The following is a 23,059-nucleotide window of genomic DNA, read 5'->3' as shown; positions in this document are numbered from 1 at the left end:
GGGTCATCTCTTATTTCTATGATCTTCAGTCTCTTTTTCTATAAAATGAGAGAGCTATGCCAGAGGAGCTCAGGGATTCTAGTGCTCTTCACCTCCGGGGTCTATCAGTGAGTGGTCTTAGACACCAGCTGGGTGCTTGGCCCTCTCTGTTTCTCTAATCTGCCTCCTATGATCACTTTCTGCCAACCCAGAACATGATCACCGAGAAAAAAAATCTTTCTTTGAGTTGATCATCGGGGCAGCTTATTGGGGTTTCTTGAATTCAAGAGATCTGAGAGCCAGGCCTCTGACCAAGATGAGAGAGAGGAGAACAGAGAGGTCATATGGTATGAGCAGAAAGAGAGAGTGAAGAATGATCTGGGGGAGTCAGGCCAGAGAACCAGACAATCTAGACTGATGGGATGGGCGAAATCTAAGAATGGAGAAATATCTCTCTCCCTAGCTCATCAGAGTTGGAATCTCTAACTGTGGCCTCATTCACTGCCCAGATAAATAAGGAAGTTGACTTTAAAAAAAAAAAAAAAGCCACAATAACCCAAAAACCTTCATTCAGTAGGAGGGTGAAAATCGGAGTAGGATGCCAAATTTTCCCCAGCCAAAAAATCAGAGCCTAGAAGATGGACCGTGGACCAAAGAAAAGGAATGACCCCTGGAAGAAATGGTCGAACATGGCAAACCTGTGACAGATCCTTGAAAATGCCAGGCCCATCTGTGACTTCCCACAACTGGCTACAGGGTTTTGTTACTGCTGTTGTTTGAATCTCTCACTCCTTCTTTCTCTCTCTCTCTCCCTATGCACACGCACACACTCTCACACAGCGCGGGGTCAGTTGTGCCCTTGAACCTACTGTATACACAGTGGTGTGGTGGATAATGTGGGAAGGGTGTGCTACCACATTTTGTTGGACATCAAATCCCCAGATCTTATTTACTTTGCATTGATTGGTTCCAGGATGCGTTCAATGGAAAAATCTCCCCTCTTTCTACTATTGGGCTTTAGGAATGAAAAAAACAAAGCAATAGTAGAGCATATTGCAGAAATTCAATCAGTGTTTGAATAATGAAAGAGGGCATCTGTTAACTAATTATTTAGATTAGTAAGGAAATTAAAAACTCATCTATTTATGGGGATCATTCCTATCCCATGAAGACATAGGTGACCTGTTCTCCAGCAGCATATTTTACTATTTTTTTTTCTGAGACATCTTCGTAAATTCGTTTCTCTGTAAATAATTCAAAAGAAGTGCCTGCAAACATCTTCACCTTCTACTGAGGGCCTCCTAAGGGAAAGGGAGGTTTGGAAAAGTACTATATAAAGACTATTCCGCTCTGTATTGACACCAGCCAGCCTGAAATGTTGAGAAACAAATGTTCTCAATCACGTTGTATAGTGTGGTAGGCTTATTTTCCTCACAGCTGTGTGAGATAAAAACAAGTAACTGATTTTTTCCTGAGTAAACTGAATTCCAATTGCAAAGCCTAGACCAGAGAAGAATCTACTTAAATACACATATTCTTTTCTTGTATTCTTTGACACACACACACAAGTGACAGACGATATTCTGGTTTTTGGTCTCATTTTTCCTCCCAGGAACTAAGATGGCTGTCACATAAAAATGACTTCCATGTAAAATCATGACAATACCTCGCTGAGTAAGGGCCTTAAGTAAGTCAAGAGATGCCAAAATCAAAGTTCTCCTGACTACATTAATATATTCTCTCTCTCTCTCTCTCTCTCTCTCTCTCTCTCTCTCTCTCTCTCTCTCTCTCTCTCTCTTTATTTTTATTTTTTTTTTTTGGTACCAGGGTTTTAACTCACGGACACTCAACCACTGAGCCATATCCCTATTTTGTATTTTATTTAGAGACAGGGTCTCACTGAGTTACTTAGTGCCTCACTTTTGCTGTGGCTGGCTTTGAACTCGTGATCCTCCTATCTCAGCCTCCCACCTGGGATTACGGGCATGTGCCACCTGGCTTAACTTCTCTTTTTTGCATGAACATTTTCTCACTCAAATCCTCACCCTTGTAGGTTCCTGTATTTGTGTTCTGGATGTTTAGGAACAAATCTGGTTGAATAAGGTATCATGAAGCATTTTAGAAATGGCAATTGGGCCCTCTCAAATGTGTAAAATTTCGAAGGTTAGGAGGAACTAGGCCAGGTCAAAGAAGCCTCTCTCTGTTCGGTTATCCACATTAAGTCAGAGGAATGGGACATAAGTTTCCCGAATGAAAGGAGGCAGTGGACATCCACTCCCAGACCATTGCACTAATATTGCTAGGTGTCCTGAGCTCTTCTTCAAAGTTTGGGATACCAAACAATAATGGATACAAGACATCCTTAGGAAGGCAGCAAAAAGGAGGAAATTACATTTCCAGAATTATATCTTATAAAATCCCTTAGGGTTTTTATAAGATATAATAAGATTTTTATAAGATATATCTGCTTCCAAGGGATAGGTCCATGGGTCTGTAGGATTTCTGCTTTGTGCCTCAATCCTGTCATAAACAGGAGATTACACATACCATCCAAAATGCACTTATTGGTTCCAGCTTACAGTAAATAACAAAAAGAGAAAGAGTATTATCATTTAAATAATACTAGCCATGTACTATTTTGCTATTATTTATAGTATACTAGTAATGATTCAAGAGAAAAGAAAATATTTTTTTAAAGCCTTAAAATTACTTACATTAAAATGTGGTATGAAAAACATTGTGTTGGGCTGGGGATGTGGCTCAAACAGTAGCGCGCTCGCCTGGCATGCGTGCGGCCCGGGTTTGATCCTCAGCACCACATACCAACAAAGATGTTGTGTCCGCCGAGAACTAAAAAATAAATATTAAAATTCTCTCTCTCTTTAAAAAAAAGGATTAAAGAAAGAAAAACATTGTGTTTATTTGTCTGACTAGAAAAGCTAGAACAAATTCAGAAAAAAAAAACATTTAGGATTATTTGTTTCACTTTATATGAAGGACTTTCTGTGTTTCAACAGTCAAAATCTCACATTGTAACTCATAAATGATTACATATTAATTAAAATTAATTTTAAAAAAAAAGAATTTTTGCTCTGCAAGGATGAGCCCACTTGGGACAGAGCTAAATTGTTTGGGACAATGAAGAATATGTGCTATCTGCCACCAGTTGCCTTTTTTCTATGCCTTTCAACATGGAGGATTCATCTTCTCCCCTATACAAACCATGAACAAATATTTAAGAAATACGGGGTTGATGAACAATTAGCCTGTGGTCTGGTGACCCTAGGCAAGCCACTAGGCAGAGGCAGACAGTTTTCTAGGTTTCTTCTCCTCTCCCTACCACCCACCAGCCTCTTCCTCCATAACAACCCCTGGAGTTCCGGGTATTTAGGGCTGTTCACACGTGTCCCTTTTTTTGTTTGGAGATCTTGACCCAGAAAATACATGAACAGACACATTTGAAAACTCATTAGGAAGACACAGCATGGGCCCCAGGCTCTGTCTTCAAACCTTTGGCTCCAAGACTTCTGACCTCCAAAATAGTCTGAGTTGATCCCTAAACACCATCTTTCATCTGAACAGGAAGGTAAGACAGCAGAGCTCACAAGAGAGAATAAAAATCAGGAGGCCCGGCTTCTCGTCATGATACTAAGTCACCAAGTCAGAGATGGTGCTTACAAAAAACCAGGCACCCCTCCACTTTTCTCAATCCCCCTCTTGCAGCTGGGTTGAGACCCTGTGACTGGCATTTGCTAGAAGTGAAAACAGAAGTAGCCTATTTCACTTTGACTTTCAGAGAACCAGTGTGCCCACGCAGTCTCTCTCTTCCCTTCCTCTGTTGGCCTTAGAGACCTCAGGTTCCAGATGGCACCGCTGCCTGGTGGAGAGAGGCCACTAAGTCTCCTCTAGTTGCGATATGAATAATATGTTTCTGTTAAGCCACTGATACATTGTGGTTTGTCTGCTGGAGGCAGCATTAAGTAACCATGGCAATTCCTTCCTTTCCAGGGTTTTTTCTGTGGTTTCAGTTACTTATGATCAACCACAGACCAAAAAAATATTAAATGGTTACTTTAGAGAAAGCCCAGGGACACAAATTTCATTACTATATATTGCTATAATTGTTCTATTTATTATGAGTTATTGTTGTCAATCTCTTGCTGTGCCTACTTTATAAATTAGATTTTATCAAAAAATATGTGTGTGTGTGTGTGTGTGTGTGTGTGTGTGTGTGTATAGGAAAAATGATAGGAAACGTGATGTAGGAAGGACTCGTTGCTGTCTGTTTTGGGCATCCATGGAATATCTTGGAATGTATCACCCACAGATAAGGAGGGACTACCATAGTCATTTTGTTGGACATCAAATCTCCAGATCTTATTTACTTTGCATCATAAGAACTGTGTTCCTCTTGAATATCACTCCATTTTCTCTCTCCCAGCCCCTTTCTACTCTCTGCTTCTAGGATTTAAACTATTTTAGATTTCACAGTAGAGAAGATTGTGCTATATTTACCTTTCTGTGTCTGGCTTAGCATAGTGTCCTCCAGTTTCTCCCATGTTATTGAAATTAACAGAATTTCCTCCTTTTGAAAGGCTAGTAGTATTCCAATATGTATTTTCACATTTCCTTCGTCCATCCATCCATCAGTGGGCATTTATGTTGTGCGCTTATCTTGGGTCTTGTGGGTAATGCTGAAATGAGCATAGGAGTGCAAATATTTCTTTGAGATCCTAATTACATTTCCTTTGGATATATACCCAGTAGTTAGATACTTGGATCATAAAGCATTTCCATTTTTGACCTTTTGAAGAACTCCTAGACCAGTTCCATAATGGTTGTGGGAACTGATATTCCCACCCACTGTATACAAGTGTTCCCTTTTCTCCACATCCTCACCAATACCTGTTGCTTTTCATCTGATAATGGCTGTTCTAACAGGTATGAGGTGATAGCTTGTTGTGGTTTTGATTTGCATTTCCCTGATGATTAGTGATGCTGAGCATCTTTTCAAATATCTGTTGCCCATTTGTATTTATTTCCTCTTGAGAAATGTCTACTTAGATCTTTTACTCATTTTAAAATCAGATTATTTGAGGGCTTTACTACTGAATTGTATAAGCTCCTTAAATATTTTGGATATCAACCCTTTATCCAGCATGTGGTTTGTAAACATTTTCTCCCATTCTGTTTCACCCTGCTGATTATTGCCTCTACTGTAAAGAAGCATCTTACTTTGATATGATCCTAATTGTCCACTGGTCTGTGTTTTAGTGTCCTATCCAAAAAGTCATTGCCAAGACCAAGGTCAAGCTTTCCCCTTATGCTTTCTTCTACTAGTTTTACACCTTTAGGTCTTACTCTCAGCAATTTAATTCATTTTGTGTTGATATCTATAAAAGGTATAAGATGAAGTTCCAATCTTATTTTTCTACATGAGCATCCTGCTTTCCTAACAACATATTTTGAGGAGATGATACCCAGTTTTGTAAAATGAGTTGACTGTAGATGTGTGGTTTTGTTTCTGGGCTCCCTGTTCTGTTCCATTGGTCCGTAAGTTTTTATACTTCTGTTTTGACGACAGTACCATGCTGATTTTATTATTGTCATTTTGCAATATATTTTGAAATGAGGAGGTATGACACTTTCAGCTACTTTTCTTCTTGCTAAAGTTTCCTTTGGCTATTTGGGGTCTTTTTGTGTTTCTATACATATTTTAGGATTGTTTTTTATTTGTATAATTATATGGTAAGTTTAATACTCTTAATATTGGGAGAGTCATTTTTCTCATAGAAATTCCTTTTTATTACAACACTTATACAGTTTTTTCTTCTTTCATTTTACTTAAATAATAATCCTTCTAATGTTCAGGTGTTTGCTATTTAAAGTGATGCCAATAATTCTACTTTCTTTCCCACATGACAGTTTTTCAGATATTAGAACACGATTATTAAATATCCCTTTAGACTTCTGTTTTGCATGTCCATTCTATTTAATTCCTTCTATAAGACTACAGGTACTAGTTTACTTTATCCCCTGAATTTATTTATGCATTTATATCATTCCAAAGAAGATTCAAGATGATGAACAAGAGGATGAAGTCAACACACCCATTTGAATGGTTAACACAGCTGCTGAATTTGAATATCAAATACAGCTCCAAGTTTTCTGGCAGCCAGGACTAAAAAGAAAATGGGACGAAGTTGTAGGACTCCCAGTAGCAGGAAGAGAAAGCATCACAAACACAAAATAAAATTGTTTTTAGATTCTTTCCTATCTTTATCATTTTCTCTAAATGCATCTAGTTTATCTCTGGGCTGCCATCAACAGAAATGAATATAACCTTTCAGATACAGTTTTCTGAGAATGAGCTTAGAAATGAATAAGTTAGTCTTAAACAAAAAAAAATCTATTTTCTAAATATTTCTGAGGACCAGAAATGCACAATGCTTTACGTACGGCTATCTGTCCTTCTCACAACGGCCTTACAAAAATGCTGTAAACGCTTGCATGTCACAAGTTAAGAAATTAAAATAACTTACCCAAAGTCACACAATTATCACAAATCCAGGTCTATCTGGATTCAAATCCTGTATCCCTTCCATTAGTCAACAAGGAATTCTTAACCGAAAGGATCCCCTGATTTCTAAAGGTGCCTCACTGAAAACTACAGGCGTGTTGAGTCAGAGGGAGAATATGGCTGAATGTTTTGAATTTGACATTTTCTTAAAAACCAACACTGGTAACTGTTTTCATCTTCTTCCGGCAATCTTAAGGAATCCCAGAAACACATGTGAACTGGGGGTGGTTTTGTTTTGTACACTGCAGCCATTACTCATGTGGGGGGATGGACTCAATACAGACTGGATTTGGATCCACCGGGCTTTGTCAAACACAGGTGCGTGTGCACTGATTCAAGTCTGGGTTTGCAGAGTGCATGTTCCATACAGAAATTTCCATCTCTAACAATGTATGGAAAATGTCCTCCAGTACACAATAGGGGAAGAGGGAGATTTTTGTCTCTAAAGACCAGAGGCCTCTCAACTCCAGCATTTTCTCTCCATTTCCAGGGCTGATATTTTAGACCAGTCTCTTATTTTCTCTCCCCTGTAATGCTACTACAGCCTTCCAACTATCTGCCTAAACTTACACCTTTCACCCTAATCTATTCTACCCTCCACAGCCTCATCAGCGTGTGATCCTCAAAAAATAGTTCTACTGGTTGTTTTCCTGTTTACAAACCATTGTCAATTTCCGTTGCTCAAAAGATTTAAAAATGTGTTAAAATCCTGAACCATGGAATACAAGACATTTAACTGTCTGGTATTAATTTGTCACTCCAGTCCCATGTCCCATCCCTTCTCCCTGGGTGCCAGTCATACTGACTTTCTCAACATTCCACACCCTGGTTTCCCATAACACCCTCTCTCTGCATGGGCTGCGCGCTCTCTCTGGAAAAGCCTTCCCTCCCGCCCGCCCCCACCTGGAAAACTTCTCCTTCTTCACGACCCTGCTTAAAAGTTGCCTCTCAATGAAGATTTGTCTGACTTCTCCAATCAAAATTAGTTGCTCCTTCTTCTGGGCTCCCATAGTCCTATTTCTTTTTTTTTTTAATATTTATTTTTTAGCTATAAGTGGACACAATATCTTTATTTTACTTTTATGTGGGGCTGAGGATCGAACCCAGTGCCTCACGCATGGTAGGTGAGCGCTCCACCTCTGGGCCACAACCCCAGCCCTCCCATAGTCCTATTTCTAAGACATCATTTATAATTTGTTTGGCATCCCCTTCCACCCCTACTTGACTCTTTTAGGGCAGTAATAATTTGTCATTCAAACATCTATTTTCAAAATCTGCCTGAAGGAAGTTCTCAAAAAATGTTCATTGAATGAATGTCCCCATCATAGTTGCTAATTTATAACTCTAGTCGTTGACACCTACAAACTCCAAAACTGAGATTTAAATGGCCTCCTATGAATGAACTTAGTCCAGATCAACCAATAATGGATGACAGTCATCATTTATGGAAAAATACAACCCCCAAATGTATCTGAAGACCACCAAAAAATATACTCGTGGTGACCCAGGTATGATCTCAGAATCACCTGAATTATGACTTTTTGTAATAATACTTACTTGGTTTTCCTTATGATAAAATTGGCATATGAATTGCGATGAAATTGAAATAAATAAGTAGAAAGAGGAAATGAAAATCACACATAACTCACCCATCCATAAAAATTACCATTAACATTTTGGCGTTATCTTCTTTTACAGACTCAAGAAATAATACCTTTTTTTCCACTTAACCATATATATTATTTTCTATATAATTAAATTTTGTTCTGAACCACGACAGTGTATCCTGCCATTGTGTGCATGCATATGCAAAATGAATTGATCTATTCTTGGACATCAAGCTTGCTTCCAATTTTTCAACATTATTAATAGTGCCAAAGAATGTCCTGATAGCTACTGACTCTCTGGGCCAAAAGGTCCCCTGAAAAGATTGTGCTAATTCCCCAGGACCTAACCAAGTATAAGAACATGTGTCTCTCTAAAACTCTCGCTAACTGTGGGCATTTCGATTATGATTTTTAACTAGAAAATGGCCAAGCTGATCAACTATGTTATTTTTTTATATCTTAAAAATTAATGTATTTTCAGGATGAGGGTGGGAGTTAAGAATGTGGTCAGAGATTAAATCTGGTGATACACCTGGGCCCATGAACCTGGGTACCTTCTAAGACCAGATACCTCCTTTTGATGAAGATGGATGCATCAAGTCCATGTTCAATGGTCCTGACTCTTAGAACCATCCCCCTTCCCTTGCCTCTGGGTCCCTGCTCACCTGGCTATATTTGGCCTTGCTATAGTTTGGATCTTATATGTCCCCCCAATATCCATGTGGCCAAGGTTTGCTCCCTAGCTTAGTGTTATTGGGAAGTGATAGGTGGGGACCACCGGGAGGTCTTCAGGTCATTGAACACTTGCCCTCCAAAGGGACTGTGGGCCAGGCATTATGGTGCACTCTTATTATTCCAGAGACATGGGAGGCCAAGTCATAAGGATTGCAGGTTCAAGGTCAGCAAGACCCTGTCTCAAAATAAAAATTAAAAAGATTGCAGATTTAGCTCAACGTGCTAGATTGTCCCTGGGTTCACTCCCCAATACAAAAAAAAAAAGAGGGGGCAGAGATTGTGGGACTCTAGTCTCTCCCTCTTTCTCTTTCACTTCCTGGACACAATGTAAGCAGTTTGATTCTGTCACATGCTACCACCACAATGCACTGCCTCACCACCGGCCTGAAGCAACAGGGTTAACAAATCATGGACTAAAATCTTCAAAACAGTAATCTAAAATAAACTTTTCTCTTTGTAAGTTTATTATCTCAGGTACTTTGCTATAGTAACAGAAAGCTGACTAACAGGCCTGTAGGGAAGCAGGACCTTTGGCTAACAAGAGCTTGATGCTCCGTGATAGTTCTCACCATTGATTGTCACTCTGGTCCATACATCAGTCACTTATGATAATTATACTAACAAGAGTTCAACTCCAGGAAACTTACCACCTCTGGCAAAGAATTTCTAAGACCAAAATTAGAGGTAAAATCCTGGATGGTTTCCAAACTTGCTGCCCAATGCTATCCATCGGACCATGAGTTTATTTGTCTTATGGACTTTTCAAACCTAATCCTGGAAAATTTGATTGGGGAGGTCTGGGATAGGACCTAGGAATTTATATTTTTCAAGGTTTCAGAGTTGATTCTGATACAAGCTGAAGATTGAGAACCAGACCTAAATTGTTTAACTAACTAGAGGGTCTTTATCTTTTTAGGGCTGGCCTTAGGGATCCGCTGGCTCTCTCTAAATAATGGCCTTTGCTTTTCCTCTCTCTGTCATCTTCAAACATCATCAGATAAAACAAGGGATTATAAGAACTCATGCATCAAGACCTTTTTATATTTGAATCACTTTTCACAGACTGTCTCATTTCATCCCACATTTCCATGAGTCCTAATGTTAATTTCCTCATCTGAAAAATGGGCTAATGTAAAGCACTTACATAGAAAAAAAAGAAATACCAATTATGACTAGTAATATTATTTTAGGCAGAGCTTTACTCTTTATTACAACTCTAAGCCTGTTATGAGATGCAACTCAGGGAGAATGAGGGGATAAAAGCTCTGGACCAGACTCAGAAGTTGAGTTTGCAAAGCAGCTACGTGCGGTGAAGCAACTTTGGGGAAAGACAGTCAATATGCCGAAAACTCTTACTGCCAAAGGAGAAAATCCCACCTCTCCAAGACCTTTTCCTTCCCTCTGCTTCCCCCGTAAGTAAGTCTCCTGTGGATTATGAGGAAGCTGCTATCGACATAGCTCCTGCCTAGGAAGGCACAGGGATTAGAACAGAGCCCGAGGAGAGAAAGATGGGGAAGCAGTGAGATTTACAAATGAGGGGGGAAGAAATGTTGGTGAAATATCTGCTCCCAGTAGGCAGACAAGAACACCCTGCTGAGCTCTGTCAGTGACTAAGGACGGCTGTAAACATACTTACAAAACCCAGATAATTTTGAGTTTGTTTTTCTCTTTCAACAAAGAAATAAATTTGGACTTTTCTCTCTCTCTCTCTCTCTCTCTCTCTCTCTCTCTCTCTCTCTCTCTCTCTCTCTCTCTTTCTGGACATAGCATTAGCTGGCTTCCTCCACAATAAGCCCCCAAATAGAACAAATGCGTGAGAGGTGGGAGCATTGAGGACAGCCCAAAAAACAAAATTAGAACCGAGTCCTGGGAGGCAACAGAATCCTGGATTTTTCACAAAATCTGCTCTCCAAATCTGGCTCTCAAAGCACTGCTCTTTTGCTAAACTGGCAACAGCTGCCACCGAGAACCTCAACTGTATCTCACACTTGTCAGTCTGGGTTCTTGGCAAGGATTCAGCCTATTTTGAAACTGGTGTATTTGTTGCTCCCTCCACACCCCATTAGTCATCCCACCCCCCACAAGCCTCTTTGATTTTGCCCTTCACCTCTCTCTCTTCCCCTGTTTGTCACAATTTTAGGAGGCCGCAAGCCAATCCCTGGGGAAAAGAATGCCAGGTAAATGCTGCCTTTATTTCACAACTGTCAGCGAGTGAAACCCACCATGCTGGGAAAGATGGGGCTGAGTAGCCGACTGGTGAGACCTCTAGGAACTCACCCTGGTTTGGCCCGGATGGTTGGGCTAAGCTCCAGGATGCTTGGGTCCCCTCTCTGTGCTCACTGATTGTCTTCATGTATTTTGCTGAAATGTGATGCTCATCTTTCAAGACAGGCCCGAAGTGTCAATCATTTTTCTTTTTTCTTCTTTTGAATGAGATACTTGTCAACAGCCAGTGTCCTTTAAGTGAAAGTGACTCAGGTGGGATGAATGTTTCCCCCTCAGTTCTGCCCTTTACGTGGATCTTCAACCCAGGTGGAATTTGGGTGTGGATGAACTTGCTTAGCTCAGCAAACCCAGGACACTGCGCCGTCAGGAAGTTAACCCAGACCAGTATCAAGATCTGAGTAAGGAGCAAAGTGCTGGGCGGGCACTTAATACTCATTGATTCAAATTGAATTAAATGGACCCAGGGCCAAGCACCCAGGGCCAAGTATTGATACACAGCTGCCTCTGTCCCGTGGCCCGTTCATCCGGCCAAGAGAGAGGCCATGCCGAGCACTAATATTCTACTTCCAGCAAAACTGGGCAAACATTTTTTAAGACATGTCAAATTAAATATATGTCAAGCACTGTGCTAGGGATACAAGGTATCTCCTTTCATTTAATTCTGTTTAAACTGTTTATTTTCATCCCTTATCCTAGATGAGGAAATTGAAGTTTCAGAGAAATTCAGGGAAACGTGAATCTAGAATTTAAATCTGTGTCTCTGGACTTCAGAATCCTGAGTCCTTCTTACAGGAAGCTCATCTAGATTTCTACCTGCACCCATGCTGGGCAGGTATCAGAATAAAAAAGCCTGGAATTACAGTTTAACCTAATGAAATAATCTGTAAACAAGCCAACATCAAAGGTATAAGCATTCGCTAAGAGAAGCACTTAATGTCCTACTACATCATATTAGACAACCCTGTGCATATGAAATTATATACTTTTTGTTTTAAGCAATTTATGTTTCTTAGTAAAATAAAGCATGTTATGGTAATTAGCAACAAAAATTTTAGAGACTATTGTTTTTTTACAGTTTTCAGAATTTTTAAAAGATTTAAGAAAAGAGGCTTATCTGGTAAATTTAGAACTCTGAAAAGACACAATATATAATTGGGAGTAGCAATGTTGCTAAAAAACAGTGCCTTAGCATTTGCATATTCCAGGATGGACTAATGGTCCTCCAGTAAAAAGGTGGCCTGGGAATGAATACTGTAGAAATTAGCCATGAGAAAAAATGTACTGAGCACCTGCAAATGTGACCACAAGTCCAGGCTCTAAGCCACTTGTTTAAAAAAACCATAAAATGGAATTTATCATTCAAAACCTCCCCAGAGTAAAAATATCTCATATATGCAGAAAAATAAGTGTGGTGTTCCAACAGAGGGGATAGAGCTAATGCAAAAACTGGAAAACATCAAAGTGGTGCTTTGGGATCCATTTGGAAGGCCATCATGTCATTATGAAAGCTTCTTATCAAAAATATAATATTACAAGTATATTTGGCCAATAGGACCCATATATTAAAATGATTTAAGAGTTCCAGAACCAGTTTGTTACTACCATTATTACTAATCATAGACATGTATATTCATGTATATAATATGTAAATGTATATATACTAGTACTCATCTCTTTAGAGGATTGTACGTGGGTGTTTATGTATATATATATATATATATATATATATATATATATATATTTGATGTATTATACACACATGTACATAGAAAGTTGTAAGCCAGTATGATAAAGTGCTTTGGTGCTTTTTATATGTTGTCTTTAATATTATACATTTTAAACAACTAGCTTAGGAATTTTATTAAACTAGCCTTATTCCAAAGGTAGCTTAATGTTCAGGCCAATTTCCCTATTCATAGGGTAGAATATGAACCTGTCTCAAAGGCCATGTATCCATGTAAGTCCATCATCACACCTTTTAAACATAAAAAAATATGCAAATGCTCAGATGTATTACTTTTGGCTCGTTGTTCAAGTTTTAGGAGACTTAACAAGCATTACATTTTCAACAACCATTGATTAACCATTTATTTACTTATTTCACTTACTAGATTGATTTACATTCTATTTTATTTTGATATGTAATACTTAATAGCATATAAAATGTTAATACTTGGTAGATGTATTATATATATAAATTGTCCCTCAAGTAGCTAGCCAAAATTATTTCTGACATCTTAATACAAAGAAGACTTCTCCAAGAGTCTGTTTTTGGATCTGGAGGCAGCATTCAAGAAAACAAATCAGATAAATATAGCAATTTACAACGGCTCAACATATCTATTGTAGATGTTGCTATTTTTAGTATTTGTCACATTAATACTTTTAAACTGCTCAGATTAAAGTATTTCCAGTTCTACTCATAAGAACTGGAAATATTTAATCATGATTTTTAATCTCTTGTGCACCTTTAAAACACCAAGGAGAGAAAATTTGAGGGTGAGGAGCTTAAAAACCACTATCAGCAATGAGGATTATTATAACATTAATTGAAGTTCCATTCCTGCAATTTAATGAAGTTCTAGAGAAAAAAAAGAAATGACCAAAGTCAAACCACAAAAAGAAAAGAAATCACTACTGGGTAGTATTCTTTCCTTAGCCAGAAAAAAAATAAACAAAAAGAGCACATTTAGCTGCAGTCAGAGGCAGCCTCTTTGGCCTGCTCACATCCTCTCTACACTCTGTCCTCAACGGTATATGAGGGTTCCCATTAAGGGAACATATACTCTAGTTAACGATGTAGCTGAGGACAAATCAGCCTCATTAAATGTTTGTGTGCTACTAGTTTCCAGTGGATAAAGTGCAGCAGCCCACAGAGTTGCAGAGTCACGCATCATCATCCTTCCTGTTTCTTTTCTGTCTTCTTGTCCCTTAAGAAGAGGGGAAGATGATGTTTTTCTAGCTGGTGTCACAGGTCCAGAAACCTCAGAATATTGCATTTTCAATGGGCAGCCCATCAGGGACAGTATCGCAAATCAATTAGATATATTTCATGTTTCAAGTTAACTTATCTGGTTTCCAACATGTCTTCTGTCCTCGAAGAATGAAACATTTATCTTCTTGATTATTTGGCAGAAATTGGGCTGAGTGGAGGTGAAGACTGTCCTCTGACTCTAAAGAATTAATCTGTTTTAGCAACTACTTTATATTCCAGCTCCAGAGCAGAAGGGCCTGCTCATCTCTGCCTTACAGATGTGTTACACATTTTGCTGCATTTATGCAAACATGAAACTGTGTGGAAGGTACATCTAAATTAGTAATATCTTCCTAAAGCTTCTGTGAAGCTTTGGGGAAGGGTGGGTGGAAATAAAGTTGTAGGTAAAATGATTAAAAATATATGTCAATTTGTCTTTACATTACCATCATATTGAAATGTTAGCTTGAAATTATTTTAGTTTCCTGAGATTTGTTTTTAGGTGCAAAAGAAGACTTCACTTTTCACTTTATACTCTATCTCAGAAATTTCATAGATCTGGAACATAATGCAAATTATAAATGTTAATATGGAAGGAAATGGCATAAATGGTTGCAAACCATGACCAAGACTGCATTCACACGGCAAAGGTTCTGTTAACATTTATCAGTGAGCTTGCTCCTCTGGTTAAAACAGGAGATGAATAATTCATTAAGTGTTCAATTCATATCTACGGAGGCCTTCTATCACAAAACACTATACAAGTAATTGAAGAAAGCAATCATGAAAAAAGACGAGTTCCTGTCCACATAATCTAAAAGGAGAGATTATATAGTTTCCTAAACATGTTGTTTAATTGAATCAAGAGATCATTAACCAGTGAATTTTTTAAACCTGCCAAATTTGCCAGGCATGGTGGTGCACATGTATAATCCCAGTGATTAGAGAGGCTGAATCAGGAAGATTGCAAGTTCCAGACCAGCCTCAGCAATTTAGCAAGGCACTGAACAATTTAGTGAGACCCTGCTCAAAATTAAAAATAAAAAAGGCTGGCTGGGATTTAGCTCAATGAAGTGCCCCTGGGTTCAATTCCCAATACCAAAAAACAAAACAACAACAAAACCTTGCAAACTGAAATATATTACATTTCATGGTCATGCAAACAATTTTCTGTTATCATGCTTATTATCTTTGGAAAATGAGCTCAGAAGATTCCATTTATGATAAATTTCATATGGCATATAGTTAAGTTTACTTTTTTACTGACAAAGCTTATGGGATTCAGTAACAACTTACCAAAAAAAAAAAAAAAGGAGAATTCCAGTATTCTAATTATTCTCAATATTTCCTCTGACTTTGGCACACAACATTATAAAAAGTAAGATGTTTGCTTATTAGTTTCTCAATATCCGGGGTTGATAATGTAGTTGGACCACTTATAAAGCACTAAAGTACTCAGATGCACTTAAAAAAACTCTCAGATTACATATTTCAATGTGAGCAAGCTGGAAAATTCTCTTTAGTTGGCACCTTTGATTCTATTCTTCATGCTGAGGTGGGCCTAGAGCCCTTGTGGTTCAGAATTAGGGGTAATTGAATTTGAGCCCATTTGTTTAGAAATTAACTTTTAAATGGGGTGTCAGGAGTACTTAGGGATGCATTATCTCCCAAAGCTATGTAGCCAGTGTTATTACAAAGGGTACTTAGATCCATTAATAATATGCATTATCTCAGCACATGAAGCTCCTACATCTCTTAGATGTTGACATTTGAGGATCAAATCTTGCCTTCCAGATTTTGCCATTTTTTTTCTACGGGGTCCAGGAAAGCAGTGTTTCTTGTGCCCATCTGTAAAGACTGCAGTCCTGCTAATGTCTGACCTGAAAGCTCTTCTACTCGACCTGATAACATCGCACGGGGACCAGCCACATCCTTACTGTGGAGAATAGTCACTCACATCAACATTAGGATGGGTATAGCAGGGAAATTCAGGCATTTTGGCAGTAGGGGCTAGGCAATGGGACCATGCATGGTTTCAGGAAGAATAGCCCTTCAAGAGCAGTACTTGGGTGGCAGAGCCTGTCTCACCAGGAGAAGCCTGAGAGAAGCTGATCAGGAGGTAGTCCAGTTTTAGGAAAAGGAAAATGAGGCAGAGCTCATATTAAGGACTGAGCCCCTAGGACAAGAAGTAGAGCAGATGACAACTTGCTAAGTATGCAGATGTCTCAGGGCTCGTATCAGCATTTCAGAATTAAGGTTCATGACCTTCTCCGGGTTCCCTGAAGCTTGTGTGGTTTAGGCTGCTGCCCCACTGGAATGGGTTCAAGAATCCTGTAGCACGGATCTGGTCAAGTATAGACTTGACAACACGGATGTGGAGGAAGGCAGAGCTTGACAAGCACAGTCCAGCAGGGGGCACATGTGAAATCACCAAAAGGACCCAGTTTCTCGCACAGCCCAGGACACCATGCCAGGATTTAGGAGAAGGGTCTTGGCAAAAATAAAATAAAATAAAATAAATACTGCTTTATGGAAAGGGGATGACTGATAAATCAGGAAGCCGGAAAGAGGTTGCAAGAGTACAACGACTGAAAGGAAAAGTCACCAGAGATCTAAGCAGAGAAGTGAGCCAGTGCAGAGGCCGGTAGGCACTGTGGCCAGGCAGGGTTGGGGCTGATCCAGATAGGGATGTCCCAGGCCCAGTATAAAAGCAGGGGAAATGTCTCCTTCATTGAAGATTCTCACCATATGGCAAGTATGGGTATGTGGAAAAGAAAAAAAAAAGGAGGTATGCAGAGAAGGAGGGAGGTGGATAAATGAATGAATAAATAAAAAAAAAGTAGAGGGAGAAGTCAATGTAACTTGATTGGAAATTAGCAACATTAGGCCCAAACCTCTCTATCTGATCTTGCCACTAACTAAATGCTGGACTTTGAATACAAGTTGCTTAATATCTTGAGACCACAGTTACTCCATTTGTAAAATGAACATGCAGATTGGATAACCGACATAACAATAAAGGTTACTTCAACAAGTAGTTTTGAGTGCCTACCAACTGCCAAGCACCTAGTTTTGAGGAGACTGCCATAAAGGTTGTGTTAACCAGGAAATATGAGAGTTCTGATTTTACAGGGATCCCTTTGCTCTCTGAGTGGTTTCATAAGTTCTGCTAAGTGTGAGTGCTCTTAGATCACATGTTAATTAAAACAGGCCTATCCCACTTTATATTTTGTCCTTGTCCCCCCACCCCCCTTCTCTTTCAAATATTTATTTTCCAGTTTTCGGTGGATACAACATCTTTGTTTGTATGTGGTGCTGAGGACCGAACCCGGGCCGCACGCATGCCAGGCCAGCGCGCTACCGCTTGAGCCACATCCCCAGCCCCTCTGTCTCTGCTTCTTAATGGCCATGTCTTGACCTGTTTTCCTTCACCACACTCTTATGCCCTGATGTTCTGCTTCACTTTGAGCCAAGAGCAATGGAGTTGACCATCTATGGACTGAGATCTCTGAAACCATGAGCCCCCGAGTAAACTTTTCCTTCTGTAATTGCTCTTATCAGAGATTTTGGTCACAGCAGTGAAAAAACTGACTGAAATATGCCCTCAGCAACTTAACAAGACTGTGCCTTAAAAAAAGAAAGAAAACAAACAAACAACAACAACAACAACAAAAGAACTGGGACGTAGCTCAGTGGCAAAAGGCCCCTGTGTTCCATCCCTAGTACCAAAAAAAAAGGGGTGGGGGGGTTGCCTGGCATTCAACCTTTGGCGGTCAAAAGTATGAAAGTTCTAATGCATCTCACCTTCTCATTGTGTATTTATGTTGTGCAGAGAGTATGTGTGAGCATTCAGTTATTGAGCACCTACCACATGCAAGGTGAATAAGTGAGTGCTTTCATATATATAATATCATAACCCTCATGGCACATGGCTTACATATTTTCATTTTACAAGTGAGAAATTGAGATAAAGACAGATGAAAATGGATTTCTCCGGGTCACTTTAACTCCACACAGTCTAAATCCAAGGCTAGAAGCCTTTCTGCCACACTACAGCACATCTTAACATTAGCTCGTTGCAGCATAATGGATAAATATGTCCAAACAGTAGGCTTTTCTTGAAAGCTAATCTTCAACATAGGAACATTTGGCAGAAAATCTGTTCCCATGATGTTGAGGCTGGCATTCCACAGGTGGATTCTTACATTCAAAGGGAATATGACAGGAATGGCAAATAAGGCCATTTATACAACTGATAAATGGTTCATTATATGGTTCATTTAAGACACTCTACAAACAATGAACCTCAGTTCAAATGGGTTGAGCATTTCTAGTTATGCATGCCAACCTCTATAACTCAATCCTGGATTTTTCTAAGGCTTCAGTAGGATAGAAAGCATAGGGAGGAAAGCCGACAATGGTGAGATTTGATGTTAAGAAAATAAATTCCGCTTTCAGATGGGTTCCAAGTAATGTAGGAAGCTTCTCAAATCATGAAGTTCTAGAGGGAAGAATGAAATTTGGGTGCAGAGTGGGAAAAGAGTTTCAAGTCATTGAAGGATAGAGGGCTATGGGGATGACCATGGAAATGGCTCTACTGGTGGACAGGTAGACGGTGGAAACTGTGAGGCTCCAAGAGGCCCATTTGGCATAAATACAGACTCCAGTCTGTGATAAGATTCAGCATCTGGGGAGGCTACTAAGGATGAAAAAGGAACGTAATCTCAAATAAGACATTAGAATTTCAAGACAGGGCTTTAGTCCAAATGCAGAAACTGGAGAAAACAGTAGCAAACTAAGGTGAGGACTGGTCTTGTTGGCATGCAAAATACAGCAAGCATTCAGAATTAGACAGAAGCTTTATGGGCAATGGAGCATCTCCCTCAGGCACACAGAGCTTAATGCAATGAGAAAGATTCTAGACCCCCCACCAGGCCGGAGGATAAGAACTAGATTTTCTAATATACTTCAGCAAGTTTGTTTAAAATTGGCTTTAGGTCAGAGATGTCCTGAACCCATAAAAGACTCAATGCTTGCGCAGTTGCATCTGAGTCAGGAAGGAAGTAATATATCACAACATGGTTTAATTTTATTTGTACCCATTTTGTAGCCAAGTAAGGTATCAATTGCACTGAATCTCAGGTATAATGAAGTCCCCAAAGAATTCCTTTCATATTCTTTTGTCATAATACTTAGTATTAAATTGGATCATTATGGACCTTTTATGCACTTTCATTAACATTGTTACTGTTGTAAATGCAAACTCAGTAAAATTGTAATACTATTCTATGGACACGTTTTTTTAATTGCTTCAACATAATTGAAAAACCTAATGATGGAGTAATAACAATTGCAGTAGGTATGTAGATTAATAAGATGAGTTTTGGTTTTCACCAGAATGGCAATACAAAATGCCGCTATCAAAATTTGCCCTTGACTTAATAATGCTCCAGTAGGTTCCTGTTAGTGTTTACAAAAGCTTCACAATTTGTCAATTTATATTCAAGAATTCACATTAATGTCAACTTAGTCTTTTAACTAAAATAATTCCTTTTAGTTCTTGAAATAAAGAGTTAATCTGTAGGTCATCTATAGCTTTATAACACATCACAGAAGGCACATGAGGAAACAAATTACAGAAATTTTCTAGATATTTTAAAACATTCTTGGTCAAATCCACTTGCAACAAAACCATGATGAAAATATTTGTAATGTACATCTTGCCAAAAGAAAGTGAATATATTTGCTAGTGCTCCAAAAACCATTCAATTGCTTCTACAAATGTTGAGAAGATTCCTATCTGCAAACAAATAATTGGTACATACCAGGAGCCTTAACAGCTTAGTGCATCATTAATTGCACATCTCATCTCTGATTAGACGTGTGACTGTGCCTGCTCTTTCAATAAATTAGCCAGAACCAGAAAAGGCCATGCAGGTGTTTCAATCCCTGAATGTTCTCTCTCTCATACATAGAGACTCAGGAGGAAGGCATCAGGCTTATTTAAATGCTTGGTCTAACACAGTCCTTTTAACTCTTGGGTTGACACACTTGCTAATAGAATTTTGGTCTTCCATGAACAGAAATATTTTTCTGAAAAATCCTTCTGCAGAGTGAGAACACAAATTGCCAGGTCATCCTGAGGGATGCAGTCAGGACCTGGATCTGCATCTACTTCTGGAATAACTCTCTCTGTATCTAGCATCTATTAAAAAAAAAAATAGTACAAGTCCAGGAAGGCCCATTTATAGCCCTTTTATTGTGGAACAGGAAAAATTCCATCATGGACCATCAGTTTTTTACTGAATAAATATTCATGCTTCATAATCATTTTTCTTCTGTCATACTACTTGAAAAGCATTTCTCCTAGAGCAGTACAATATTGGAGACTGGAAATAGAGAGACAAACAGGACAAGGTATCTAATCCTCCCAGAGGTGGTCTGGCGCATGGCTTAAGGATGTGGACTCCTCCGTGTTTGTTTCCTCGCTGTGTGATTAGGCACAAGTGAAATTGTAATACTATTACAATTTACAAGTTGTAAATTGTAATACTATTACAATTTACAAGTGACTTCACCACTCTGCACTTAGTTTCTGTACCTGTGATATGGTAGAGTAGTGACATAATGTGCCCTGTGGGGCTGTTGGAGTCTACTACATATAACGTGCTTAGCACAGTGCCCAGCTTGGCACAGCACATTCAATGCCCAATATGTCAGCTATTAGTATTATGGAGTTCATATATTTATAGGAAGACAGATCACAGCATACAACCTAAATATAGTGCACCAAAGCCCTTTAACGGAGCTACGAACAAACTGCCATAAGAATTCTGGTGAGAAAGAATATCACTGAATTCATGTATAATCAGCTTTATTAAATTTTCTTTGAAGTGATAACCATGGCTGACAGAGAGGGTAGAGATCTCAAAATAAATGACCTCTAAGCTGGGATGGATGTATAGACTGAATTTACCAGTGGGACAAAAGTGGGAATACCCAGCAAACCAGAGCATAAGCAGTAACCTTGAGGAAAGGCCTGGCTGCATATACGTGGATGACCTGTCCAGCCCGGCAAATGGTGGCAGGTCAGGGCCAGATGTGGCCATGATGGCAGTCCTGGAGAACAACGTGATCAAGTCTACGATACACAAAAATAACTCAGCTACATTCTGTAGGTTGAGATACATGAAAGAGGTTGGAAGCAGGGAGTCTGTTATGAAACTATTATGGCAGCCTGAATTGGGGCAATGGCAGTTGAGTAAAGACAGAACTGATAGGGACATGGAGCAGGGAATGGAAAGCATTCAGTGACCAACTGGACAAAGGGGCAGAGGAAGGATGTGGGGATGACTCATATTCTAGCATAAAATAAGAAAAGCAGGAAGAGAAGCAAGTTGGGGAGAAAGATAATGAGTTAAATACTATAAATATTTTTAAGTATATGCAGATACTTAAAATTAAGTGAGAAGTTTAAAATTAAGAAATTAAGTGAGAAGTTTAAAATACAATTCTGGAGTGCAGGATAGACTCATTTGGGATAGTGGGGAGAAGGGAAAGTAGAGAGAAAAAAATGGAAGAATGTTGCACTTTCCCAGAAGTAATAAGCAATGCTTACATAGCTGCACCGTTCAGCTAGCTCCACGAAATACAACCAGAACTGGACCAATACCTTTCCAACTTAACTCCTCTCCATCAGCAAAACTAGATCATCCACTGTACCTTAACACACCTTATATATTTGCCCTGTGCTTTTTCTTTCCCTATTCAACATAATATTAAGCATTCACTATGTGCCACGCCACTATTTTAGTGTATGAGACAGTCAATAAGCAAGGAACAAAATAAACATAAAAAAATAATTTCAAGCAACTCAATGAGGACAGATAAAGAGGTAACAGACCTGGGGGAGAGGGGAAGGAAGGAGTACTATCGGCACTCAGGTGGTCGTGGTCAGGGAAGGCATCATTAATGAAGTGATATTTTGAAGAGCTAACATGCTGGAGAGAGCCATGTGAAATCTGGAGGAAGAGTGTTTCAAGCAGAGGGAAAAGCAAATGTGAAGGCACTGAAACAGGAACTAGCTTGGTATGACTGAGAAACAGCAAGGCAGCCAGTTTGTCTAGAATAAACAGAATGGTAGCGGGCTGTTTTATGACATTTCTGTACTATAAGAGCATTGTAAAATTTTTCACAGATTTATATCCTATCTTCTCAACTCTGTGAAACTCTATTGAGAGCAAGGTCTATACTTAAAAGTTCATAGTGCACAGAACCTGGGGCATAGTGAGTACTCTTTCTCCATTCGTTTTTCTATAATTGTGGATTAGGATCTCTAGGTCTGCCTTGTCTCACTCTCAATCACTTTTGGACTAATCCCAGATGTTGTTTACCATCTGGCAACTGGGGAACTAGCTCTGTTGTGGTCAGTAAGAAGCCCCGGATATGCCTGGAGTAATATAGAAAGGCCAAACACCAAGATTTACCCTGGCTGACTGCAAACCTGATGGCTTTACTTAGTCTGTAATATCAACATCTGAAATATGAGACAATCCTGCACATGCTCAGAGAAGCTGTTTGCTTTGCCACAATTCTGCCCTTAAACATTATAATAATATTATTATTATCCCACAGGGGTGTCATGAGGATTAATGAGACATTTTCAAATCACTTTGAGCTACTCTGTTGGAGGTACTAAATAAATAGTATGTGTTCCTTCTGAAATGCCATTTTTGACACTGATTTGTTGTGATGGGTTCTGCTGTCCAACAGGGCTGGAATCCACCCACCAACTCATTTCCTATAGACAACAGAGTAGCCGTCAGAAGGCAGTGGTTTTCAGTTAAAATAAATATGAATTGAAACGAACTAGTTGGCAATCAGAAGCAAATAGGCTGCTGTTAGACATCTAGTATTTACTAAGTGATCAACCTAAGAGTTTCACAGTGTGATACAGTA

General features: G+C 39.1%; 1 protein-coding gene across 2 annotated transcripts in view; it reads right to left on the bottom strand.

Moving 5' to 3' along the window:
• LOC110599469 (uncharacterized) overlaps nucleotides 1–23,059 on the bottom strand; it is a 92,634-nt gene that overhangs the window by 67,571 nt on the left and 2,004 nt on the right. For both annotated transcript variants that reach the window (XM_078026984.1, XM_078026985.1), the window contains exon 2: nucleotides 4,495–4,673. The gene's annotated coding sequence lies outside the window, so the exon portion shown is untranslated. The remainder of the gene's footprint in view (nucleotides 1–4,494; nucleotides 4,674–23,059) is intronic.

This window comes from Ictidomys tridecemlineatus, chromosome 11 (assembly GCF_052094955.1).
Source record: "Ictidomys tridecemlineatus isolate mIctTri1 chromosome 11, mIctTri1.hap1, whole genome shotgun sequence".
Lineage (NCBI taxonomy): Eukaryota > Metazoa > Chordata > Mammalia > Rodentia > Sciuridae > Ictidomys > Ictidomys tridecemlineatus.
This window is presented reverse-complemented; position numbering and strand designations above follow the sequence as displayed.